General features: G+C 42.4%; 1 long non-coding RNA gene across 1 annotated transcript in view; it reads left to right on the plus strand.

The window, feature by feature from the left end:
• Positions 1 to 6,701: 6,701 nt before the first annotated feature.
• The window catches only part of LOC137419181 (uncharacterized), a 90,320-nt gene continuing 83,848 nt past the window's right edge, over positions 6,702 to 13,173 (plus strand). The window contains exon 1 of the long non-coding RNA XR_013622026.1: positions 6,702 to 6,751. This is a non-coding gene — a long non-coding RNA (uncharacterized LOC137419181). The remainder of the gene's footprint in view (positions 6,752 to 13,173) is intronic.

Below are 13,173 nucleotides of genomic sequence, written 5' to 3' on the forward strand. Positions count from 1 at the left end.
AACAAAAATAGATCGACTGGAAAGATGGATAGCAGCTTTATTGCCACGTTCTGAGGACATGGTGACCGCCTAGAGCGTCAACATATTGATAACATTACCATATGTGTGTGTGTGTGTGTGTATGTATGTATATATATATATATATATATATATATATATATATATATATATATATATATATATATATATATATATATATATATATATATACACAGACTTGGCATTTAATATGGAATTTTTTTTTTTTCTTGACTTGGGTTTACTTTCTTAACTCAGTATATCAATCTGGTGAGTTTCTTTTACACTTTGGTGATTTATTTGTTAAAATAACCATGTCACTGATTGTCTGTCGCAGCAAGAAGTCAACAACAGGATTATATCACAGGTGGCGTGGCAAAATGTACGGACAGGTGCATTTGATGATTGGCTTCACAGTCGGGTATACAAGGGTTGTTGCATTCTGTATTAGTGGAAAACAACTGCTGCACGTCTCCAAAAGTTATTGCCGCTTCCTCTGGAGATGGTCCGTCAACTCGACAATGCTGTTTGTCATGGAGTGGTGGCTTTACGAAATTACGGCATGAAACAGCGTGCTATTGCTCGGCAGTATGGCATCACTCAAGGTCAGGTGTCAAAGATCCTGAAACAAAATGCTCAGAGGGGTGTCCATACTCCTCTAATCCCGAGGCCAGGACGTCCCTGCAGAACCACAAGGAGGGATGATCGCCAGCTGCACCGGTTAGTCCGCAATGGCCGTACCAAGTCAGCTAATCGGCATAGGGCTGAGTGGCAGCAACTGACAAATGTGCCTGTATCCAAAAGGCTAGTCAACCAACGACTGGTTCAAGCAGGCTATCGTGCCAGGCGTCCCCTGAGAAAGCCACGCCTGACCAGACAACACCGCCAGCGCCGATTGCATTGGGCCAGAGAGCACCGTCAATGGCAGCCAGGACACTGGAATCACGTGATCTTCAGTGACAAGTCTAGATTTCTGGTCTATCGTCAAGATGGCTGCGTCCGAGTGCGCAGACAAATGCATGAAGCCTACAACAAAGATTGAATAGTGCCAAGAGTCCAAGCTGGAGGTGGTGGGGTGACGGTTTGGGCTGCTTTTCATGCAGGGGGCAAAACTGACCTGGTTGTTCTGAATGGAAACCTGAACCAGTTCAAGTACAGGGCCATTCTGGAAGAAACATTGCTTCCATTTGCTCGTGCAGCATTTCGAGGAAACTTTGTCTTCCAAGATGACAATGCACGGCCTCATCGTGCTCGCATGATCCAACACTTTCTTGCTGACCGTGGTGTAGAGCATATGGAGTGGCCTGCCATGTCCCCGGAGATGAATCCGATAGAGAACTTGTGGGCAGAATTAACGCGTCAAATCGACCACTTGGACCAGCAGCCGACCTCTGTGCGTGAATTGCAGCAGGCTATTGTCACTGCATGGCAAGCGATTCCTGTCCAAACCTTGGCAAATCTCGTGAACAGCATGCCTCAACGTGTACGTGCTCTCCTGAATGCTCGTGGGGGTTACACGAAGTACTGAACTGTAATTTTACTGTCCGTAATCCCAGTCGTAATTTAACTTTTGTTTTTGTTAAAAAAAATTTTTGGCTGATGTGCAAAATAAAGAGATACTTCTGGAAAACGTACAGAAGTTTAACACAGTACTGTCCATGAATTGAGTTCGATATCAGTTTACATCACTTTCAAGGATCAATTTATTTGTTTCGAAATGTCAAATGTGGTTTTTGTTTCTTCTAAAGGTCACATTAACAAAATCTAGAATAGTTTCAACATAATTCCAATGTACTTTTGGTTCTAAGACATCTTGAAAAGTAATTTCATCCCCACAAAAAAATATTCCATATTAAATGCGAATTCTGTATATATATATATATATATATATATATATATATATATATATATATATATATATATATATATATATATATATATATATATATATATATACATAGCAGGATATCTCAAAAAGTTATGGATGGATTTGAACGAAACTTGTTGGACAGGTTGTGTGTGTGACAAGGAAGAATCGATTAAATTTTATCACTTATACAGCACATTTGAAGCATCAGAATCTGAAAAAACAATTGTATTCTCGAATATATGGAATGACTAGCAAGTTGTCTGTGCCCGCACACCATTCCAATTGGTGTATGGATGCAGGCGGAAAAATACAAATGGCCTCTTCTGTCATCAAGCCGGAAAGCTGGGAGCAATAATTCACATTTGTTAGCACATCGGATGCAATTTACAGGAAATACTTTAATGGCGGCGAGGAGTTCCATTTGAAAGTATTTGTTTGATATATGGAGTTTTTTGATGCCTCGCGTCTTTTCTGTTGGTGTCAAGGCCAGTGACCAATTACAAATTAATCGTGGAATTAGCCTTGGGGAATAATTTAAATGTAAAGTATTTAGAATTAAAGAATAATAATAAATAAAACCAGGGTAGAGATTCATTCAAAAGGAAAGTTGAAAGAATACGAGCAGATCAGTTTTAGCAGCTCAGAACATGAGCAGAATCCACAGGGTTTGTCCTGCTCTATACTCTGAATGCTGAGGACCATGCAAGGAAGCAGCACATTACATTTACCAACTAGATCGGAACTCGGTAGAGCGCATACCTCCACGAGGCTGAACAGGTTACGTTTTATATCCCACTGATTGGCCAGATCTGGATCCGGACCTGAACCAAAATCGAATCGGCTTGTTCTTGTCTCCTTACCAACTCATCCACCAAGTTTTGTCATAACTCGTGCAAAACTTTTTGAGATGTCATGCTCTATATCTTTTTTTGCACTATCTCTCAATGGTGAAGAATCACTTAAAAATTCTCTGAACCGGATCCGGAACTGGATCTTCACCAAAATGGAATCAATTAGCCCTTGGCACATACCCAACCTCGCCACCAAATTTCGTCTGAATGACAGACATAGACAGACAGACAGACATGGATGAAAACATAACCTCCGTCCACCTCCGGTAGCAGAGATAAAAACGTCTTTAGTTTGATTCACTCGGGGTCGGAATCGAACTCCGAGCTTCCAGACTCAGAGGGGATGCTCAAACCACAATGTCCATGAGTCCGGACGATATTTTCCTGAAATGGAGTGAAGTGAACAGAAACATGTCAGTGCATGATGATTGATGATATATCAAAGTGCAATAAAAGCAACATCCAAAACCATTGGATGGATTGTACAGAAGCCAATTTCGTTTGTGACTTTCTGCATTTTACGGAAAAGGATAAACCATATTTGTTTGGGAAAAATCTTTAGTGCCCCTTGGGCTTATTTGGGGTCGGTGGGTAAAACCGTTTTGATTCAGATGATTTCCCAGTAGGTGCTTTATTCTGCCCATTTCAGGGCCCAAGTTTGACCAATAGTCAATGCAAGATTCCTCCATGGTTTGAAGTTTGGGATGTAAAATATCAAGAAGACCAGAATCTATCGATTGGGCCTTCACCTTCTCTTTGCAATCAATGGCCGTTCAAGACCGATTCACTATCCTCAGCTATATCAGCAGCCTTGGGCTCACAACCATCTTTCCCTTCAACCACTTTGTGAGATTCATGATTGGGATCAGGTGACTGATCAGGATCATACATCATGGCTCATCTGCTGATCTGCTAAGTTGAGTCTAAGAAAAATCAGTCAGTCTTGGGGTTTTTGCAAGAATTTCCATCATCTGGTTCAATTTCTCCTTTGCCGTTCGCCGCACTTCCTCTTACCCTTGAACTAACCTCGGTTGTTTTTGTTAAGCGGCAACGCTGAATTGAGCTTTAGCACCGCAAGTAAAATGTATGATTTATGCTCATGTACAAAATCCATAATAAAAATAAATATATGTGCATAGAAAGCATGTAAGGCTGAGCTGAAACATTAAAAGCAGCAAGGAGAAGAAGACGTAAAATTGTCACAGCCCCCGTGGTTATTTTATACACTACATGAACAAAAGTATGCGGACACCACTTCTAATTAGTGGATTTAGCTGTTTCAGCCACACCTATTGCTGACAGGTATATATAATCAAGCGCACAGCCATGCAATCTACATAGACAAACATTAGCAGTAGAATGGGCCGTCCTGAAGAGCTCAGTGACTTTCAACATGGTACCGTCACCTTTCCAACAAGTCAGTTCATCAAATTTCTGCCCTGCTGGAGCTGCCCCGGTCAACTATAAGCCCTGTTATTCAAGTGGATTGCCGTCCATGCAGCACATAGAGAAAGCATTGGAAGGGAGAAGTAGAACCACCTTTAGAGGCCATTTTTCCCACCTTTTTTGGGCACCGTGGTCCCCTTTTTGAAGCAATGTTTTACAGCCAGATGCCCTTCCTGCCGCCAACCCTGTTGGTCGCCCCTTGTAAAGCACAGGGGTTATTGTCACAATACCAGTGAACTGCCGACCTTGGAAGGATGACAGGCCGAGTTATCCCCCCCTGCCATTAATTCAGCAATCGACCGGGATTCGAACCCAGGATCCTAGGATCCGCAGCTGCACCCTAACCGCTAAGCCGACACCAGGCTGTAGTATTGGAAGGGAGAGATGTACAATAATTGATTCATTAATTGTGTAATTAAATAAATAAATAATAATCGTAAAATAATTAATTTCTTCATTAATTGGAGAATAGCATACCTAAACCAGCAGTGTTTCATCTGAAGCTTTAACTTTTTGAAAAGTAATTAATTAATTAATCATTCAAAAATAAAATGATTCATTGATTAATCAATAAATAATTAATTGATTAATTGATTAAACAATAAAGTAAAAATATCCTTTATAGCCAAATCACTTGGTCATTGTCATGTCCAAATATCAGCTTCCGAGCTCAAAAGGTGCCTGAGATAATGCCTAGAAGAGAAAGAAAATAAATAAGTGATGAATATAATAGATGATAATTGTGTAATTGATCAACTAATTGATTCATCAAAAAAACAAAAAATATCGTTTTGCCCAAGCACTTGCTCACTATTGTGCCCAAATTTCAGCTTTCTTGCTTAAAGTATGGCTGAGATATCGCCCAGACAAACACACAAGAAAACAAGAAATAAAAAAAGAAACCGGAGTGAAAACTGGCTCCTCCCTTTCAGTGTGCATCATTTCAGGGCCCCCTTTGGTGCTCGGCGATGACGTCATGGAGCGCCTGGAGATGGAATGGGAAAGGAATGGTGTACAAAATGGCCACCATTCGGCCATCTTTGATCATATTGCAAAACAATGAACTGCAATGGCCGCAGGTTGGACATCTTTGGTCGGACCACAAAACAAAATCTTCTGCATTTGTATAGTCTCATGTATTGAGAGTAGTATGTTTGAAGAAAATCGGACCATGCATGTCTGAGAAATTATTGGGAACATGTTAAAGTAACAAAATGGCCACCAGTCGGTCACCTTGGATCTGATCTCGGAAAGACAACAACTTGCATATGTAAGCCGTCATTCATTCTATGTGTCCCAAGTTTGAGCAAGATCGGTAAATGCATGTCTGAGAAGCGATTGAGGTCGTGTTCAATATCGATTTTTTTTTACAACTTAAATGGCCGCCAATGTACCAGTCGGCCATCTTTGACCAGATCGCAAAATAAAGTAAGATGCACATGTATGCCATCATGTACTGTGCTTGTGCCAAGTTTGAACAGAATCGGTCCATGCATGTCCGATAAATGATTGGGTCCACATTTAAGTAATGAAATGGCCACCAGTCGGCCATCTTGGATCTGATCTCGAAAAACAATAACGTGCACATGGAAGCCATCATTCATTATATGTGTGCCAAGTTTGAGCAAGATCTGTAAATGCATGTCCAAGAAACGGTTGATGATGTATTCAACATCATCTTTTTACAAATAATATCGCCATCGTTGTGAAACAAAATGATGTGCATATGTATACCATCATGTATTGTGTTTGTGCCAAGTTTGAACAAAATCAGTCCGTACATGTCCGAGATATGTTGATGCACGCTGTTGATGCACGGACGCACGGACGGATGAGACCTAATCCATAATCCATTTCAGACTAAGTCCAACGGGGGCTAATAAGTTGCGAAATCCTTGGTATCTGTATAAGGTTTGTGTGCACAACCTCCTGGTTATTGCATCAGCCTGTTTACCTGTGATTAGTGTGTGTTTCAGCCCAGTGTTGGCTTAACGGTTAAGGTGGCTGGGTTAAGATCTTAGGGCCTTGAGCCTTGGGAGATCTGCGGCTGGAATATGGCGCAGGCATGCTGGGCCAAATGACCTTTACCTGTGCCTTCATCACCTTGTGACGTCGGTCGTTTTGAAACGTGTTTTCATGAAAAATAATCTTCACCCATGATGCACCGCGGCAGACAAGCTGGTAAAAGCAATTGACAAGTGTTGAGATTGGAAGTGTGCAAGCAGCAGACATCAAGCAGCAGATATTACGAATTTAAAGGGTAATTTGTTTTGAGCGTTTTGTTACCGGATGTCGCATTGCTGTCCAATTTTAAAACCTCTCTCTAAATGATGCATTGTCCAATATGATGTTCCCGGAGGCCAGAGCCACTGTCCAAGTGTTTCTTCAAGTTAAGTTTATTTATTTTTTAATCATAAATAACTTTTCTCCTTCCTTCCAGGATGAACACCATCGCATCACTCTTTGATATTGACTCCATGGGTCCTCTACTGCCTTGCAACAAGATTACTTTCATTTCCTTTTGCTCTCGTACCTTTGAGGCACAAAAAACACAATAGAGTATCTGGTGAGTAAATTAAATGCTAAATATTTAAAACTTCATTATCCGTACCTTTTTTATTGGCGCTGAGGAAGCGCCTTTAGCGATTGACTTCCAGCCAGTGTAACGCTAATTCCTGTCACAGGAATTCAGAGATCATATAAGTGGGCGTGGCAGTTCCTGATTGGTTCGTGTTGGGGAACGCCTTCTCGCTGCCGACGTGACGTAAATTCGCGCACGCGCACTGGTGATTGGCGCTGAGGAAGCGCCTTTAGCGATTGACTTCCAGCCAGTGTAACGCTAATTCCTGTCACAGGAATTCAGAGATCATATAAGTGGGCGTGGCAGTTCCTGATTGGTTCGTGTTGGGGAACGCCTTCTCGCTGCCGACGTGACGTAAATTCGCGCACGCGCACTGGTGATTGGCGCTGAGGAAGCGCCTTTAGCGATTGACTTCCAGCCAGTATAACGCTAATTCCTGTCACAGGAATTCAGAGATCATATAAGTGGGCGTGGCAGTTCCTGATTGGTTCGTGTTGGGGAACGCCTTCTCGCTGCCGACGTGACGTAAATTCGCGCACGCGCACTGGTGAAGCTTACTCGATCTTACTCGATCCCATATTACATGTACTTTCATTGCATACAAATTATACTTCCTCCTAGAAATTCCATGCCCGAACCTCAGCGCAATCCAAGAGGATTCACTTGTTTTGTTTCATAAAGAAAGCCACACACACACTGCATGTAAAATATGGGGCTATACAAAGAAAGCGCTTCTGCTGCACACCTTCGGGCGATGTCGGTGTTTTGAGTGCGGCCTCCTATCACAGAGCATTTGTTTAAGCAATCTAGAGAGCCAAATTTGGCCCCCAGTTTGCTGAAGATCCATTGGACCAAATTTTCATTTGTCTTTTCAAATTGATCATTTCTTTGATTGATTGATCTTTGTCTTATCATTTATCTTTTGTCTTTTCAAATTTAGAGAGCCTGCCTGCCGGAGTCGGGGGTCTTTTAGGTCCTCGGAGTCTTTTGGGTGCTAGGGGATTTTTGAGTCTTTTGGGTCTTCAGAGTCTTTTGGGTCTTCAGAGTCTTTTGGGTCTTCTGGGTCTTCAGGGCCTTTTGGGTCACCTTGGTCTTATGGGTTCTTGGGGACTTTTGGTTCTTCTGGGTCTTTTGGGTCCTGTGGGTCTTTAGGGGTCTTTGAGGTCTTCAGGATCTTAGGTGTCTAAAAGGGTCTTAAAAGGTCAAAGGGGTCTCAGCATTTTAAAGAGGAGATACATTTCAATAGTACATTGTACGTAATGAATTAATAGACATATGTAATTAATTGACACAATAAGGATGCCTTACGCACACACACACACACACACACACACACACACCTCATCCATTCATAGTAGATTCACTGGGCGACAAGAGTGAAGAAAAGTGGTGATTTGAACAAAAAATATTTATTAAAGGATTCCTGAGAACCAACAACGATCAACACAGAGACGAATAATTATCTGAATAATCGTTAAAAGGTGCTGTCATCGGCAAAGAAAATGGCGCTCTTTCGTCTGTAAAAATTTCGCCACTGCCGGTTGTGGATCATCAAAGTGTGCCTCCCATAACTGTTGAGTGTGATGTGCATTTGTGTTGAGTGTGATGTGACTGTTGATGGCTTCTCTCGTGTAGCTAGACTGTTTGGGGCCCTTCAGGATAGTGTGACATGAAACAGCATGTTCAGGTCCATTACCGTGAGGAGTCGTTGGCAGATACGTTTGTACCTTCTCTGAATACAGTTTCTCAGTGCCATCTGTAACATCACGTGATACAGGAAGGTTTCCACAAGAGAAAGTGTCCGATGACTTCGTCACAGAATTATGTGACAGAGGTCTCCCCCAAAAAACCACTGGCACCAGTGACGTACAGGTCTGGCAACCAGCTCTGCTCACCAAACTCTCCTCCTATGGTATCCATGGAAATCTCCACGCTTGGCTTGCGGACTTCCTCTCTGGTCGTAGTCAACGTACGGCCCTGAATGGATTTCTCTCATCGCCCCTGCCTGTTCTGGCAGGCAGTGTTCTTGGCCTTGTGCTTTTTCTGGTCTTCATCAACGATCTCTCCGACTCTCTGGAAAATCCTCTCCATCTCTTTGCTGATGACTCCACTCTCTGCCGCTCCATACGTCATCCCTCAGATCGGCAGTCTGCAGCCTCCTCACTCTCTGCAGACCTGGACAAAATCACAGACTGGTCAAACAAGTGGAACATGTCTTTCAATGCTAACAAATCACACACTCTTACTGTTTCTCCGAAAAGACCGACTGGACATCCCTCCCATCTACTTTCTCAACGATCCTCTCCAAGAAGTTCTGTCGCTCAAGCTTTTGGGTCTCACTATCTGCCATGACCTTTCTAGGGAAAACAAGCTGGCCTCCAAAGCCAGTCGCCGACTGGGCATCCTCCGTCGTGCGAAGTCTTTCCTTGGGACACCTGAGCTCCTCACCACATACAAGGCTTTCATCCGCAGCTCAATGGAATACTGCTCTCCCCTCTGGGCTGGTGCTCCTGCCTCACACCTAGCTCGGCTTCACGCTATTGAAACCAAAGCTTTCAGAATCATTGGAATCTCCCGCGATGAAGCTAACTCCAAGGGCCTTTCACTCACTCACCGCAGGCAGGTTGGTGGTCTTTCCGTCTTCTACCGACTCCTCTCCGGCCTTGCTCCCCAAGCTCTCTCTGTGCTCTGTCCCCCAAATATTCCTACAGGTCGCACAAGATCTGCCTGCAACCCTCTTATGGTTAAACTGCAAAAATCTAGGCTCTCTGCTCACCTTCACTCCTTCAATTCCCCTTTTCTCCCGCCTCTGGAACAAACTCCCTCACTCTCTTCAATCCCACTCCACCCTCCAGGTCTATAAAACAGCTGTTCACCACCATCTCTTCTCTTTCCCCATCCAAAACCTTGATCTTTTCTACCCCCGCTATTTCACCCCAGATACACTTTTTCGAAATTCCAACTTCTTTCCTGGAAGTCCTTGCAGTCAGTGTCCATATGTTTTTTTTACCTCTCCCACCTCCCCCCAAGCCCTCTCCCTCCCACAGTTCTCTCGATGCCCTTGCTCTCAAATGTTGTGTTTGTGTCCTTCCCCCTCTCTCCCATCTTGTCTACCGCTCCCCTTATTTTGTGTTTTATGTGTCGGTTTGTGTCGGTTTGACTTTTTGTGTGATTAATGTTAGCTCTTTCACGAGCCTCGGTCTTGTATACAAACAAACAAACAAAACAAAAAACTCGTGTCCAGTCAATCATCTGTTTCATACTTCGTGCCTCGAGAAACAACTTTAAAGCTTAAGACCCAGCTAATACAACAATTTGGGGCTAACGTTGGAATCTGGTCGATTGGTCGCAAACGCATTGTTGGCGTCAGGGTGAAGTTGTTTATTGGTTGCAAACGCGTCTATTTCCCAACGTTGGCCCAACGTAGGCCCAACGTTGTTTTTGGTTGTAAACGCGACGTCTATTTTCCAACGTTGCCGCAGCGTTGTTTATTGGTTGTAAACGCAATGTCTATTTTCCAACGTTGGGTAAACGCGTCTATTTCCCAACGTTGGCCCAACGTTGTTTATTGGTTGTAAACACGTCTATTTTCCAACGTTTGCCCAACGTTGTTTATTGGTTGTAAACGCAACGTATATTTCCCAACGTTGTTTATTGGTTGTAAACGCAACGTATATTTCCCAACGTTGTTTATTGGTTCCAAACACGTCTATTTTCCAACGTTTGCCCAACGTTGTTTATTGGTTGTAAACGCAACGTATATTTCCCAACGTTGTTTATTGGTTGTAAACGCAACGTATATTTCCCAACGTTGTTTATTGGTTGTAAACGCAACGTATATTTCCCAACGTTGTTTATTGGTTGTAAACGCGACGTATATTTCCCAACGTTGTTTATTGGTTCCAAACACGTCTATTTTCCAACGTTGGCCCAAAGTTGTTTATTGGTTGTAAACGCAACGTATATTTCCCAACGTTGGCCCAAAGTTGTTTATTGGTTGTAAACACAACGTATATTTCCCAACGTTGGCCCAAAGTTGTTTATTGGTTGTAAACGCAACGTATATTTCCCAACGTTTGCCCAACGTTGTTTATTGGTTGTAAACGCAACGTATATTTCCCAACGTTGTTTATTGGTTGTAAACGCGACGTGTATTTTCCAACGTTGGCCCAATGTTGTTTATTGGTTGCAAACACAACGTCTATTTTTCAACGTTGGCCCAAAGTTGTTTATTGGTTGTAAACGCAACGTATATTTCCCAACGTTGGCCCAAAGTTGTTTATTGGTTGTAAACGCAACGTATATTTCCCAACGTTGGCCCAAAGTTGTTTATTGGTTGTAAACGCAACGTATATTTCCCAACGTTTGCCCAACGTTGTTTATTGGTTGTAAACGCAACGTATATTTCCCAACGTTGTTTATTGGTTGTAAACGCGACGTGTATTTTCCAACGTTGGCCCAATGTTGTTTATTGGTTGCAAACACAACGTCTATTTTTCAACGTTGGCCCAAAGTTGTTTATTGGTTGTAAACGCAACGTATATTTCCCAACGTTGGCGCAAAGTTGTTTATTGGTTGTAAACGCAACGTATATTTCCCAACGTTGGCCCAAAGTTGTTTATTGGTTGTAAACGCAACGTATATTTCCCAACGTTGGCCCAACGTTGTTTATTGGTTGTAAACGCGACGTGTATTTCCCAACGTTGTTTATTGGTTGTAAACGCGACGTATATTTCCCAACGTTGTTTATTGGTTCCAAACACGTCTATTTTCCAACGTTTGCCCAACGTTGTTTATTGGTTGTAAATGCAACGTATATTTCCCAACGTTGTTTATTGGTTGTAAACGCGACGTGTATTTTCCAACGTTGGCCCAATGTTGTTTATTGGTTGCAAACACGTCTATTTTTCAACGTTGGCCTAAAGTTGTTTATTGGTTGTAAACGCAACGTATATTTCCCAACGTTGGCCCAACGTTGTTTATTGGTTGTAAACGCAACGTATATTTCCCAACGTTGGCCCAAAGTTGTTTATTGGTTGTAAACACAACGTATATTTCCCAACGTTGGCCCAAAGTTGTTTATTGGTTGTAAACGCAACGTATATTTCCCAACGTTTGCCCAACGTTGTTTATTGGTTGTAAACGCAACGTATATTTCCCAACGTTGTTTATTGGTTGTAAACGCGACGTGTATTTTCCAACGTTGGCCCAATGTTGTTTATTGGTTGCAAACACAACGTCTATTTTTCAACGTTGGCCCAAAGTTGTTTATTGGTTGTAAACGCAACGTATATTTCCCAACGTTGGCCCAAAGTTGTTTATTGGTTGTAAACGCAACGTATATTTCCCAACGTTGGCCCAAAGTTGTTTATTGGTTGTAAACGCAACGTATATTTCCCAACGTTTGCCCAACGTTGTTTATTGGTTGTAAACGCAACGTATATTTCCCAACGTTGTTTATTGGTTGTAAACGCGACGTGTATTTTCCAACGTTGGCCCAATGTTGTTTATTGGTTGCAAACACAACGTCTATTTTTCAACGTTGGCCCAAAGTTGTTTATTGGTTGTAAACGCAACGTATATTTCCCAACGTTGGTGCAAAGTTGTTTATTGGTTGTAAACGCAACGTATATTTCCCAACGTTGGCCCAAAGTTGTTTATTGGTTGTAAACGCAACGTATATTTCCCAACGTTGGCCCAACGTTGTTTATTGGTTGTAAACGCGACGTGTATTTTCCATCGTTGTTTATTGGTTGTAAACGCGACGTGTATTTTCCAACGTTGGCCCAATGTTGTTTATTGGTTGCAAACACAACGTCTATTTTTCAACGTTGGCCCAAAGTTGTTTATTGGTTGTAAACGCAACGTATATTTCCCAACGTTGGCCCAAAGTTGTTTATTGGTTGTAAACACAACGTCTATTTTCCAACGTTGGCCCAACGTTGTTTATTGGTTGTAAACGCAACGTATATTTCCCAACGTTGGCCCATCGTTGTTTATTGGTTGCAAACACAACGTCTATTTCCCAACGTTGGCCCAAAGTTGTTTATTGGTTGTAAACGCAACGTATATTTCCCAACGTTGGCCCAACGTTCTTTATTGGTTGTAAACGCGACGTGTATTTTCCAACGTTGGCCCAATGTTGTTGCGTTAGCTGGGAAATCTTGTCACCCAGTAGTCTGAAATCCCATTCAATGGACGACCACTTTTTTGGGCTGGGCAACAATAATGTCACAAACAATAATGTCGCCCAGTCACTATGTTGAAAAAATGCTCTGTCCTACCATATTTCTCAGCTCACACTCTGGTGCAGCCCGTGAAAAGAGACTGTACAGTCAATAGGCCATCTGGATTTCCTAACAAATTACTTGTGATTTTTAACATGAACTGTCGAAACAAATGCCCAG

This window comes from Myxine glutinosa, chromosome 1 (genome assembly GCF_964187855.1).
Source record: "Myxine glutinosa chromosome 1, kmMyxGlut1.1, whole genome shotgun sequence".
In the NCBI taxonomy this organism is placed as follows: domain Eukaryota; kingdom Metazoa; phylum Chordata; class Myxini; order Myxiniformes; family Myxinidae; genus Myxine; species Myxine glutinosa.